Source organism: Heptranchias perlo, chromosome 12, assembly GCF_035084215.1.
Source record: "Heptranchias perlo isolate sHepPer1 chromosome 12, sHepPer1.hap1, whole genome shotgun sequence".
NCBI lineage: Eukaryota > Metazoa > Chordata > Chondrichthyes > Hexanchiformes > Hexanchidae > Heptranchias > Heptranchias perlo.
Genome location: NC_090336.1, coordinates 10,103,776 through 10,117,181, shown reverse-complemented (window position 1 = coordinate 10,117,181; position 13,406 = coordinate 10,103,776).

Below are 13,406 nucleotides of genomic sequence, written 5' to 3'. Positions count from 1 at the left end.
GCAATCCATGCTGTTATATCAGTGTTACAGGGGGAGCTGTAATCCATGCTGTTACAGAGGGAGTTGCAATCCATGCTGTTATATCAGTGTTACAAGGGGAGCTGTAATCCATGCTGTTACAGAGGGAGTTGCAATCCATGCTGTTTTATCAGTGTTACAGAGGGAGTTGTAATCCATGATGTTACACAGGGACTTGTAATCCATGCTGTTATTTCAGTGTTACAGAGGGAGTTGTAATCCATGCTGTTACAGAGGGAGTTGCAATCCATGCTGTTATATCAGTGTTACAGAGGGAGTTGTAATCCATGATTTTACAGAGGGAGTTGCAATCCATGCTGTTTTATCAGTGTTACAGATGGAGTTGTAATCCATGATGTTACAGAGGGAGTTGTAATCCATGATTTTACAGAGGGAGTTGCAATCCATGCTGTTATATCAGTGTTACAGGGGGAGCTGTAATCCATGCTGTTACAGAGGGAGTTGCAATCCATGCTGTTATATCAGTGTTACAAGGGGAGCTGTAATCCATGCTGTTACAGAGGGAGTTGCAATCCATGCTGTTTTATCAGTGTTACAGAGGGAGTTGTAATCCATGATGTTACACAGGGACTTGTAATCCATGCTGTTATTTCAGTGTTACAGAGGGAGTTGTAATCCATGCTGTTACAGAGGGAGTTGCAATCCATGCTGTTATATCAGTGTTACAGAGGGAGTTGTAATCCATGCTGTTACAGAGGGAGTTGCAATCCATGCTGTTATATCAGTGTTACAGTGGGAGCTGTAATCCATGCTGTTTAATGTAACTCAGTCGGTGGAAAACTGAGGGGATGGGATCGGCCTCCCGCCCGATTTTACTGTACACCAAAGTCAATCAATGAACCCGATCTCGACGGGCGGATTACGTTAAAATTAAATCCCCCAAGTCTGGCACAGGGATGGCGCTTCAAAGTGGACAGTCAGGAGCACAAAGGCAGCAACAAGAAGTAGAGGATGAGGAGGCTGAGCGGGAGACAGAGGAATTAGCTGCACAATGGGCAGCTCAGTCTGTCATGGTCATTGGGGCAGGGTCTCATTGATCAAACTTTAAGTGTTTTACATACCAGACATTCCAACCTTTTGGAGCTGGAGGCCAGATACACAAGTCACAACTCAGTGAATGGGCCACTTACAATTATGTAGAAAAGTCAGATCCCTAGAAACGTAATTCTGGGCTGTGCCTCAATCACCAGAAAGTATGCAAGATGATATAGTGTGCTGCATAATCATATTCTGAGAAGAGGAGTCCCCACGCAGCAGGTGGAAGATGAGGGCTAGGAAGGTCTTTCTTTCAGGGGACACTGATAATGATTTACAAATTCGTCTCGGGACACCTGTGGGAACACAAGAGGAACAAGCATTAAACGATATTTATGACACACTCCTTGGAACAAACGGGACCTACCAAGGTGTGCCATACTGTGATGTGTTGGTGACTGCTAGATTTGGATTGACAGAGTGGCTGAGTGTATGAAAGATTAGGGGACGGTAAAAAGAGCAGCAATGGGTACTAGCCCTTTTTAAAATTTGTTTGTGGGATGCGAGTAATGGTGGAAAAGGCCTGATTTTTTATTGACCATCCCTATTGAACTGAGAAGGTGGTGGTGGAACTTCTGCTTGAACCCCTGGAGTCCATGTGGTGAAGGCACTCCCACAATGGTGTTAGGTGGGGCGATTTTGACCCAGCAACGATGAAGGAACGGCGATATATGTCCAAGTCAGGATGGAGCAGGAGTTGGGCTGTCACTGTCTCTCCCGATGGACGTACCCTGTTATCCATAAAGCTCACAGGAAAAGAACATTATAATGTGCTGGAATATTCATTTGAAATGATCCTTTTCAGTCCAGCCAGTGATTCAACAGCCACTTACGATAATGCATCCCATACTTCAACTTTGAACGAACCGCTCTGATAGAGTTTGACTGGCAAATTTAAGCAGTTAGGCTCCAGCTAGAAAATGCTTCTGCCCTATTTCCTGCAATTGTAAACAATTTTACAACACCAAGTTATAGTCCAACAATTTTATTTTTAATCCCACAAGCTTTCGGGGGCTTTCCCCTTCCCCTTAAAAATAAAATTGTTGGACTATAACTTGGTGCTGTAAAATTGTTTACAATTGTTAACCCCAGTCCATCACCGGCATCTCCACATCATCACTATTTCCTGCAGGCATAGAGGTGTTGACACATCCATCTTCGAGCTCTCCAGCCCTTACCAGGTACCCATTCTGTGTGTGTGCTTCTTTATTCTAGCTTCTATGGCCTTTAACTTCTGTGATAAGCATTTTGCCAGGCCCCTCACGTGGCTGAATTCCTAGCTCCTGTCGAGCATTTTGAATCAGCCCCGAGCTGTGAAGGAGTTGAGCCACAAAATATCCCACATTTCCTGGCAGGGAGTGTCAGTGAAGAGTGATGGGGAATGTCAGTGGGCACGGAATAAGGAAAGAAAGGAGGAAAACTGGGATGTTAAAACAACTGGGAAAAGTTAATGAGGGCAACTAAAAATGGAAATTCTGCCGATAAGTTAGCTGGTAATGGAAAGTTTGGTGATTCGGGCTGATGTGGATTTATGCAACAGTGTTTTGAGTAGAAGACACTGAGCTATTTGTAATGCGGGGCTGTGGGACCTCTCTAGTACAGTACCCCTTTAACAGGCCTTCCAGGCGGTGGGTGTCTTTCACAGGCTGCAGGGAGCATGTGTCATGCGGGAAGAGGTGGGTGGGGGGGGGGGGGGTGGCAGACGGCAGGGATGTTCCGCACAAACTGTGCTCAATCGTAAATTAAAGACAAAACTGGGAGAAAGTTCAGACTGAGGAAGATAAAAACAGCAAATACATTTAGGGTTTGCTCAGTCTAAAATCAGCCAAAGAGAGCAGGGCTTGGGAACGGGATGAACTTTAGGGATAAAGTTTGCCTGTTAAGAAAAAACAGCTCCGGTGCACACATTGGTTCGTTCACACGTGTGGGAATATGAAGTAGGCAGCATGAACATGAAATGGGTCTGCTCAGATGTGTAATAATGGGAAATGGGTCAGCTCGGACATATATGAACAGGAAATGGGTCAGCTCGGACATGTATATGAAATGGGTCAGCTCGGACATGTCTGAATATGAAATGGGTCAGCTCGGACATGTATGAACAGGAAATGGGTCAGCTCGGACATGTATATGAAATGGGTCAGCTCGGACATGTATGAACAGGAAATGGGTCAGCTCGGACATGTATATGGAATGGGTCAGCTCGGACATGTATGAACAGGAAATGGGTCAGCTCGGACATGTATATGAAATGGGTCAGCTCGGACATGTATATGGAATGGGTCAGCTCGGATATGTATGAACAGGAAATGGGTCAGCTCGGACATGTATATGAAATGGGTCAGCTCGGACATGTATGAACAGGAAATGGGTCAGCTCGGACATGTATATGAAATGGGTCAGCTCGGACATCTATATGAAATGGGTCAGCTCGGACATGTATATGGAATGGGTCAGCTCGGACATGTATGAACAGGAAATGGGTCAGCTCGGACATGTATATGAAATGGGTCAGCTCGGACATCTATATGAAATGGGTCAGCTCGGACATGTATAAGGAATGGGTCAGCTCGGACATGTCTGAATATGAAATGGGTCAGCTCGGACATGTATGTGTATGAAATGGGTCAGCTCGGACATGTATGAATATGAAATGGGTCAGCTCGGACATGTATGTGTATGAAATGGGTCAGCTCGGACATGTCTGTATATGAAATGAGTCAGCTCGGACATGTATGAATATGAAATGGGTCAGCTCGGACATGTCTGAATATGAAATGGGTCAGCTCGGACATGTATGTGTATGAAATGGGTCAGCTCGGACATGTCTGTATATGAAATGAGTCAGCTCGGACATGTATGAATATGAAATGGGTCAGCTCGGACATGTCTGAATATGAAATGGGTCAGCTCGGACATGTCTGAATATGAAATGGGTCAGCTCGGACATGTATATGAAATGGGTCAGCTCGGACATGTCTGTATATGAAATGGGTCAGCTCGGACATGTATGAATATGAAATGGGTCAGCTCGGACATGTCTGTGTATGAAATGGGTCAGCTCGGACATGTATATGAAATGGGTCAGCTCGGACATGTCTGTGTATGAAATGGGTCAGCTCGGACATGTATATGAAATGGGTCAGCTCGGACATGTCTGTATATGAAATGGGTCAGCTCGGACATGTATGAATATGAAATGGGTCAGCTCGGACATGTCTGAATATGAAATGGGTCAGCTCGGACATGTCTGAATATGAAATGGGTCAGCTCGGACATGTCTGAATATGAAATGGGTCAGCTCGGACATGTCTGAATATGAAATGGGTCAGCTCGGACATACACCAAGTGGAAAATCAGACATTTCCAGACAAAGTCACTGGGTGACTAGACCTGAGTCCAACAGTCTGGTTTGAAGCTAATGTGCAGCCACGCTAATCTTGGTGCGAGAGCTTCCTATTCTCTGCACTGTTCAGCAGGCAGACTTGGATGACAGATTTCATTTTTCCCTCATATTTAATTGGGAAATGTTCTACTTGGGAATATTGTTGGTACTGGGAAGCCTGATGGTAGTCAGTCTGAACGTGTACAATAGCATTAAAGGAGCAATTTCTCTGAATGTGCATGGAAGATCACAGGTCAGTGTGTTGTGTATTTGTTCTCCAAGTCTTGCTTCGTCCGCTGGTCTGTCTATTTAAAAGTAGAGCCGCATCTCTGGGGTCAGTTCATAGCTGAGGTTCATCGAGGTTCCTGAAGAGGGCTCATTCTCTCACTCCTCCAGCTAAAGTGCAGCAATGTACTCATTGTGCTATTGAAAATCAGGTCAAACTTGGAACGTCTCATCCTCTCATCTTTACATTCCTCCACAGCCTCGACCTTTCCTATGCCTGTAACCTCCTCTACCCCTTAACCCCCCCCTCCCCCCCAGAACACTCCGTTCTGCCAACTCTGGCCTTTTATGCACCTCCCCACTCCCTTCACCCTATCATTGGTGGCTGTGCCCTCAGCTTGCTATGCTCCGTTCCCTCTCTAAACCTCTCCATCCCTCTCTCATCCTTTGACCTTCCTTAAAACTCACCTCTTTGACCAAGCTTTTGGTCACCCCTCATAATATCTCTTTCTTTGGCTTGACATTCCATTTTATAAAAGTTACACCTCTGTGAAGCTCCTTGGGATGTCTTTCTACGTTAATTGTGCTATATAATTGCAAGTAGCTGTTGATATATTAGACTACAGAAGATCTCTTCGCAAGATCATCTAGTTTTGATCACAGCGTTGATTTAAAATCTTAAAACGATGGAAAATTTAAGAATTTCAGTTTATAAGTGACTAATGTTCAAATGTTTGTGTCTTAGGTGGGCGATTTACTGAGGTAATGGGATTTAATGTAACAGTATTAGAGAGTGCACTGGAATAGCTGCCAGGTAGGAGAGTTAAAGAGTATCTGCAGTTGGAGCTGAGTAAATCTGGGTCTGCTCCTGTGCTCATTTACAGATGGCTCAAGGTTTCCTTTTGCAGAGAATGACAGTGATTGCATGAGTGAACCGGATATCTGAATTTAAATTAACACCAGTTGATCTTCTTCTACCAACACCTTTCCACTGAAGGTTGCTCTGTAATTCTGTGGAGCTACTTTCATTTAAAAGAAATATTACGCCAGGACCACTGAAGTGATCCCGAAATCCTTGGTCATCTGTTTAAAAAAAGAAACAAAGAATGATCCACCTTGGCCTGCCTCAAGAGCCTTGGGTGGGTTAAAGAAATGCATTTGTAAATGACCTCTCAAATTAAACCTGATACTTAAAAAGAAATAATCCTGCAATGGTGCAGCATTAAAATGCTCATCACCTCTTGGCTTCTCAGACTCTGAGGAAGATAAGGGAGTGATTAACTTTAAACACAATCTTTAGAATTTCAACTTGTCCATTTTAAGTCAAACGAGTGGTTTTCTTCTGGACTTGTGTAATTTAGACTAAAAACCCAAATAAATTTCATTAAATCATTTTTATTTTGACTCTGATCGTTTTTGTTTCCCACCGCAGACAGCCTCCCGACCGCTATTTTAGTAATTTTAAACAAAGTCACCTGAAAGATTTTGAAGGCACTAAATCAAGTCAAAATTAACGTATTTCATACACCTATATCACACACTCATACACCTTAAAGTATTGAGTCCTGTAATGGGTTATGAATTCAGAGAGTGCCAAATTTTATGTGATATAATCCCAAGTCTCGAGCCCAAGGAATATTCACATAATTTAAATAACTGGCTGTCTGTAATGGCCAGCCACAGAGAACCAGTTTCATCATTTGATAATTTAATGAAACATTCAATCAATTACTCCAAATCAGTTCAAAATCAAAAACACGAGGACTCAATATCTCAAAAATAACATGCTCACACACAAACACAGAGAAAACAAACATAAAACAGCACTTGTTTATATTACACTTAATATCAAAGACATCCAGAGTTAAACTTCTTTAGCTCTGTGTAAACAAACATCACGTAGAAGAAGAACCCAATATTTCCTTCTCTCCTGTATTCCATCACAATTAATTTATCCATTTTCTCTCTGACCAAGTTTAAATTTTCAAAGTTTGCTACTTAAGCCAAATTTGTCCCAATTTAAACTCTCGTGTAGGAAAAACCCTTTCTTAAACTTGTATCTTTGCTTCATTTGTTGAGCTCCCAACCTCTGGGTAGCGGCAGTAGCCGCTCCTGCCTGTAATTGGGTGACTAGGCAGGTTATATAATGCTGAGCCTCCTCCTTATCTTTGGCTCGTTCCTGCTTTATTTTCTTAATTTCCCGCTGATAACGTTTCTGTATGCACACAATCTGCTTGAATTTTCCTATATTCAACAACTTCTCGCGGCGTGTCATGACTTCTGGCGTGGCGTCCGCCATCTCGCCGTTAATACTGCTGGTGAGTAACAATTGTTGCCCACACACCCTTTCGGTTCCCTGCTTAGACCCTTCACTAGCTAGGCGAAAAAGTCCTCATCCTGTCTTCACAACAAAGTACTATTCCCCCAACAAGGTACTGTAAACGACTATTGGTCAACTCCTGCCTGCACTCACCAATTTATTGGGAATATATAGATAGCCTCTGCTCCGCTACCCACTTCCCAGGTCCGAAAGGTTCGAGTTGACACCAATTGGTTACGGTGGCACGTACTTTATTATAAAGAACAGTTTAATACACTCAGTATTTAAGCAACAGTTTACAGGATGGAAACTAGTATTACCCACTTCCACTCTGGGTAGGGCTCAGGCCTTGGCCTCTCGCGATCTTCAGGGCCCCTACCTTCATGGATCCCGCGGATCCTGCCTTTTGCAGACCTCATCCTTCTTTCTACACGGGCGCTGGGCTCCTGCCACTCCGTCCTCCTTAACAACTCGTCTGCTGCTTCTTGAGGGATCCCAGACAAAGATTCTTGGTTGAGCTGTGTTTTTTACACTGTTTAGCAGGAAGTCCTGTGCTCAGCTGACTAAAGATCCTCAGCACAATTGATGATGCCAGACGTAGTGCATCAGCTTGACACAAGAATCTCACTTGCGAGCACCAGGCTGACATCATCGACTTGCTGGGACAATGGCGAGGTGCTCAACCTCATCACGAGGAGATGGCTAGTGATGCTAACATCTCTCTGGGAGCCGAGACAATGGCAAAGCCTTTTAGCCTCATCAAGAGGGGATGGCTGAATATCCCCTCACCAATATGTTGATGTTATTAACGACATGGGACAATGGTCAGGTATTCAGCCTCATCCATATGAGATGGGCGGCTCGCCTATCCCTAATATCTTGAACAAAGGATGAGCGGTGTCCCCACAAAACACATTTTCCAGACTAATCACTTCAAAAATACTGGGTGTCTGCAGCTGTTCCTGGACCAGCCCCAAGTTACAGGCTTATGATTTATACAGCATGTAGCTACAGTTAAATGTATTTCATAGTACATACAGTGCATAAAACCATTCCTTGATATTTATTATACTTATAACGCACACCTGCATAATCTAACAGTCAGCCTGGTTGCATTAATGTTACCTTCTGTTAAGTGCCTTACCTTCCTTGCCGACTTCATTACTATCAGACTGTATGTATACTACATTACGATCAAATGGTGAGAATGGCTACACCTCCTCCAAAAGCCCAGATCGTACACAGGGGAATAAAACAAGTAGCACAGGTACTAGTTGACAACAGCCTGTCCTCAGTGTCCCAGTACAGAGCAGTCTGCCTATCCTCAGTGTCCCAGTACAGAACAGTCTGCCTATCCTCAGTGTCCCAGTACAGAACAGTCTGCCTATCCTCAGTGTCCCAGTACAGAGCAGTCTGCCTATCCTCAGTGTCCCAGTACAGAACAGTCTGCCTATCCTCAGTGTCCCAGTACAGAACAGTCTGCCTATCCTCAGTGTCCCAGTACAGAGCAGTCTGCCTATCCTCAGTGTCCCAGTACAGAGCAGTCTGCCTATCCTCAGTGTCCCAGTACAGAACAGTCTGCCTATCCTCAGTGTCCCAGTACAGAGCAGTCTGCCTATCCTCAGTGTCCCAGTACAGAACAGTCTGCCTATCCTCAGTGTCCCAGTACAGAACAGTCTGCCTATCCTCAGTGTCCCAGTACAGAACAGTCTGCCTATCCTCAGTGTCCCAGTACAGAACAGTCTGCCTATCCTCAGTGTCCCAGTACAGAGCAGTCTGCCGATCCTCAGTGTCCCAGTACAGAACAGTCTGCCTATCCTCAGTGTCCCAGTACAGAACAGTCTGCCTATCCTCAGTGTCCCAGTACAGAGCAGTCTGCCTATCCTCAGTGTCCCAGTACAGAACAGTCTGCCTATCCTCAGTGTCCCAGTACAGAGCAGTCTGCCTATCCTCAGTGTCCCAGTACAGAACAGTCTGCCTATCCTCAGTGTCCCAGTACAGAGCAGTCTGCCTATCCTCAGTGTCCCAGTACAGAGCAGTCTGCCTATCCTCCGTGTCCCAGTACAGAACAGTCTGCCTATCCTCAGTGTCCCAGTACAGAACAGTCTGCCTATCCTATGTGTCCCAGTACAGAACATTCAGCCTATCCTCAGTGTCCCAATACAGAGCAGTCTGCCTGTCCTCAGTGTCCCAGTACAGAGCAGTCTGCCTATCCTCAGTGTCCCAGTACAGAACAGTCTGCCTATCCTCAGTGTCCCAGTACAGAGCAGTCTGCCTGTCCTCAGTGTCCCAGTACAGAACAGTCTGCCTATCCTCAGTGTCCCAGTACAGAGCAGTCTGCCTATCCTCAGTGTCCCAGTACAGAACAGTCTGCCTATCCTCAGTGTCCCAGTACAGAGCAGTCTGCCTATCCTCAGTGTCCCAGTACAGAGCAGTCTGCCTATCCTCCGTGTCCCAGTACAGAACAGTCTGCCTATCCTCAGTGTCCCAGTACAGAACAGTCTGCCTATCCTCAGTGTCCCAGTACAGAGCAGTCTGCCTATCCTCAGTGTCCCAGTACAGAGCAGTCTGCCTGTCCTCAGTGTCCCAGTACAGAGCAGTCTGCCTATCCTCAGTGTCCCAGTACAGAGCAGTCTGCCTATCCTCAGTGTCCCAGTACAGAGCAGTCTGCCTGTCCTCAGTGTCCCAGTACAGAACAGTCTGCCTATCCTCAGTGTCCCAGTACAGAGCAGTCTGCCTATCCTCAGTGTCCCAGTACAGAACAGTCTGCCTATCCTCAGTGTCCCAGTACAGAACAGTCTGCCTATCCTCAGTGTCCCAGTACAGAACAGTCTGCCTATCCTCAGTGTCCCAGTACAGAGCAGTCTGCCTATCCTCAGTGTCCCAGTACAGAACAGTCTGCCTATCCTCAGTGTCCCAGTACAGAGCAGTCTGCCTATCCTCAGTGTCCCAGTACAGAACAGTCTGCCTATCCTCAGTGTCCCAGTACAGAGCAGTCTGCCTATCCTCAGTGTCCCAGTACAGAGCAGTCTGCCTATCCTCAGTGTCCCAGTACAGAGCAGTCTGCCTATCCTCAGTGTCCCAGTACAGAGCAGTCTGCCTATCCTCAGTGTCCCAGTACAGAGCAGTCTGCCTGTCATCAGTGTCCCAGTACAGAACAGTCTGCCTATCCTCAGTGTCCCAGTACAGAACAGTCTGCCTATCCTCAGTGTCCCAGTACAGAACAGTCTGCCTATCCTCAGTGTCCCAGTACAGAGCAGTCTGCCTATCCTCAGTGTTCCAGTACAGAACAGTCTGCCTATCCTCAGTGTCCCAGTACAGAGCAGTCTGCCTATCCTCAGTGTCCCAGTACAGAGCAGTCTGCCTATCCTCCGTGTCCCAGTACAGAACAGTCTGCCTATCCTCAGTGTCCCAGTACAGAGCAGTCTGCCTATCCTCAGTGTCCCAGTACAGAACAGTCTGCCTATCCTCAGTGTCCCAGTACAGAACAGTCTGCCTATCCTCAGTGTCCCAGTACAGAACAGTCTGCCTATCCTCAGTGTCCCAGTACAGAACAGTCTGCCTATCCTCAGTGTCCCAGTACAGAGCAGTCTGCCGATCCTCAGTGTCCCAGTACAGAACAGTCTGCCTATCCTCAGTGTCCCAGTACAGAACAGTCTGCCTATCCTCAGTGTCCCAGTACAGAGCAGTCTGCCTATCCTCAGTGTCCCAGTACAGAACAGTCTGCCTATCCTCAGTGTCCCAGTACAGAGCAGTCTGCCTATCCTCAGTGTCCCAGTACAGAACAGTCTGCCTATCCTCAGTGTCCCAGTACAGAGCAGTCTGCCTATCCTCAGTGTCCCAGTACAGAGCAGTCTGCCTATCCTCCGTGTCCCAGTACAGAACAGTCTGCCTATCCTCAGTGTCCCAGTACAGAACAGTCTGCCTATCCTCAGTGTCCCAGTACAGAACAGTCTGCCTATCCTCAGTGTCCCAGTACAGAGCAGTCTGCCTGTCCTTAGTGTCCCAGTACAGAGCAGTCTGCCTATACTCAGTGTCCCAGTACAGAACAGTCTGCCTATCCTCAGTGTCCCAGTACAGAGCAGTCTGCCTGTCCTCAGTGTCCCAGTACAGAACAGTCTGCCTATCCTCAGTGTCCCAGTACAGAGCAGTCTGCCTATCCTCAGTGTCCCAGTACAGAGCAGTCTGCCTATCCTCAGTGTCCCAGTACAGAGCAGTCTGCCTGTCCTCAGTGTCCCAGTACAGAACAGTCTGCCTATCCTCAGTGTCCCAGTACAGAACAGTCTGCCTATCCTCAGTGTCCCAGTACAGAACAGTCTGCCTATCCTCAGTGTCCCAGTACAGAGCAGTCTGCCTATCCTCAGTGTCCCAGTACAGAACAGTCTGCCTATCCTCAGTGTCCCAGTACAGAGCAGTCTGCCTATCCTCAGTGTCCCAGTACAGAACAGTCTGCCTATCCTCAGTGTCCCAGTACAGAGCAGTCTGCCTATCCTCAGTGTCCCAGTACAGAGCAGTCTGCCTATCCTCCGTGTCCCAGTACAGAACAGTCTGCCTATCCTCAGTGTCCCAGTACAGAACAGTCTGCCTATCCTCAGTGTCCCAGTACAGAACAGTCTGCCTATCCTCAGTGTCCCAGTACAGAGCAGTCTGCCTGTCCTCAGTGTCCCAGTACAGAGCAGTCTGCCTATCCTCAGTGTCCCAGTACAGAGCAGTCTGCCTATCCTCAGTGTCCCAGTACAGAGCAGTCTGCCTGTCCTCAGTGTCCCAGTACAGAACAGTCTGCCTATCCTCAGTGTCCCAGTACAGAACAGTCTGCCTATCCTCAGTGTCCCAGTACAGAGCAGTCTGCCTATCCTCAGTGTCCCAGTACAGAGCAGTCTGCCTGTCCTCAGTGTCCCAGTACAGAACAGTCTGCCTATCCTCAGTGTCCCTGTACAGAACAGTCTGCCTATCCTCAGTGTCCCAGTACAGAACAGTCTGCCTATCCTCAGTGTCCCAGTACAGAGCAGTCTGCCTATCCTCAGTGTTCCAGTACAGAACAGTCTGCCTATCCTCAGTGTCCCAGTACAGAGCAGTCTGCCTATCCTCAGTGTCCCAGTACAGAGCAGTCTGCCTATCCTCAGTGTCCCAGTACAGAGCAGTCTGCCTGTCCTCAGTGTCCCAGTACAGAACAGTCTGCCTATCCTCAGTGTCCCAGTACAGAACAGTCTGCCTATCCTCAGTGTCCCAGTACAGAGCAGTCTGCCTATCCTCAGTGTCCCAGTACAGAGCAGTCTGCCTATCCTCAGTGTCCCAGTACAGAGCAGTCTGCCTGTCCTCAGTGTCCCAGTACAGAACAGTCTGCCTATCCTCAGTGTCCCTGTACAGAACAGTCTGCCTATCCTCAGTGTCCCAGTACAGAACAGTCTGCCTATCCTCAGTGTCCCAGTACAGAACAGTCTGCCTATCCTCAGTGTCCCAGTACAGAGCAGTCTGCCTATCCTCAGTGTCCCAGTACAGAGCAGTCTGCCTGTCCTCAGTGTCCCAGTACAGAACAGTCTGCCTATCCTCAGTGTCCCTGTACAGAACAGTCTGCCTATCCTCAGTGTCCCAGTACAGAACAGTCTGCCTATCCTCAGTGTCCCAGTACAGAGCAGTCTGCCTCTCCTCAGTGTTCCAGTACAGAACAGTCTGCCTGTCCTCAGTGTCCCAGTACAGAGCAGTCTGCCTATCCTCAGTGTCCCAGTACAGAGCAGTCTGCCTATCCTCAGTGTCCCAGTACAGAGCAGTCTGCCTGTCCTCAGTGTCCCAGTACAGAACAGTCTGCCTATCCTCAGTGTCCCAGTACAGAACAGTCTGCCTATCCTCAGTGTCCCAGTACAGAGCAGTCTGCCTATCCTCAGTGTCCCAGTACAGAGCAGTCTGCCTGTCCTCAGTGTCCCAGTACAGAACAGTCTGCCTATCCTCAGTGTCCCTGTACAGAACAGTCTGCCTATCCTCAGTGTCCCAGTACAGAACAGTCTGCCTATCCTCAGTGTCCCAGTACAGAGCAGTCTGCCTATCCTCAGTGTTCCAGTACAGAACAGTCTGCCTATCCTCAGTGTCCCAGTACAGAGCAGTCTGCCTAGCCTCAGTGTCCCAGTACAGAGCAGTCTGCCTATCCTCCGTGTCCCAGTACAGAACAGTCTGCCTATCCTCAGTGTCCCAGTACAGAACAGTCTGCCTATCCTCAGTGTCCCAGTACAGAACAGTCTGCCTATCCTCAGTGTCCCAGTACAGAGCAGTCTGCCTGTCCTCAGTGTCCCAGTACAGAGCAGTCTGCCTATCCTCAGTGTCCCAGTACAGAGCAGTCTGCCTATCCTCAGTGTCCCAGTACAGAGCAGTCTGCCGATCCTCCGTGTCCCAGTACAGAACAGTCTGCCT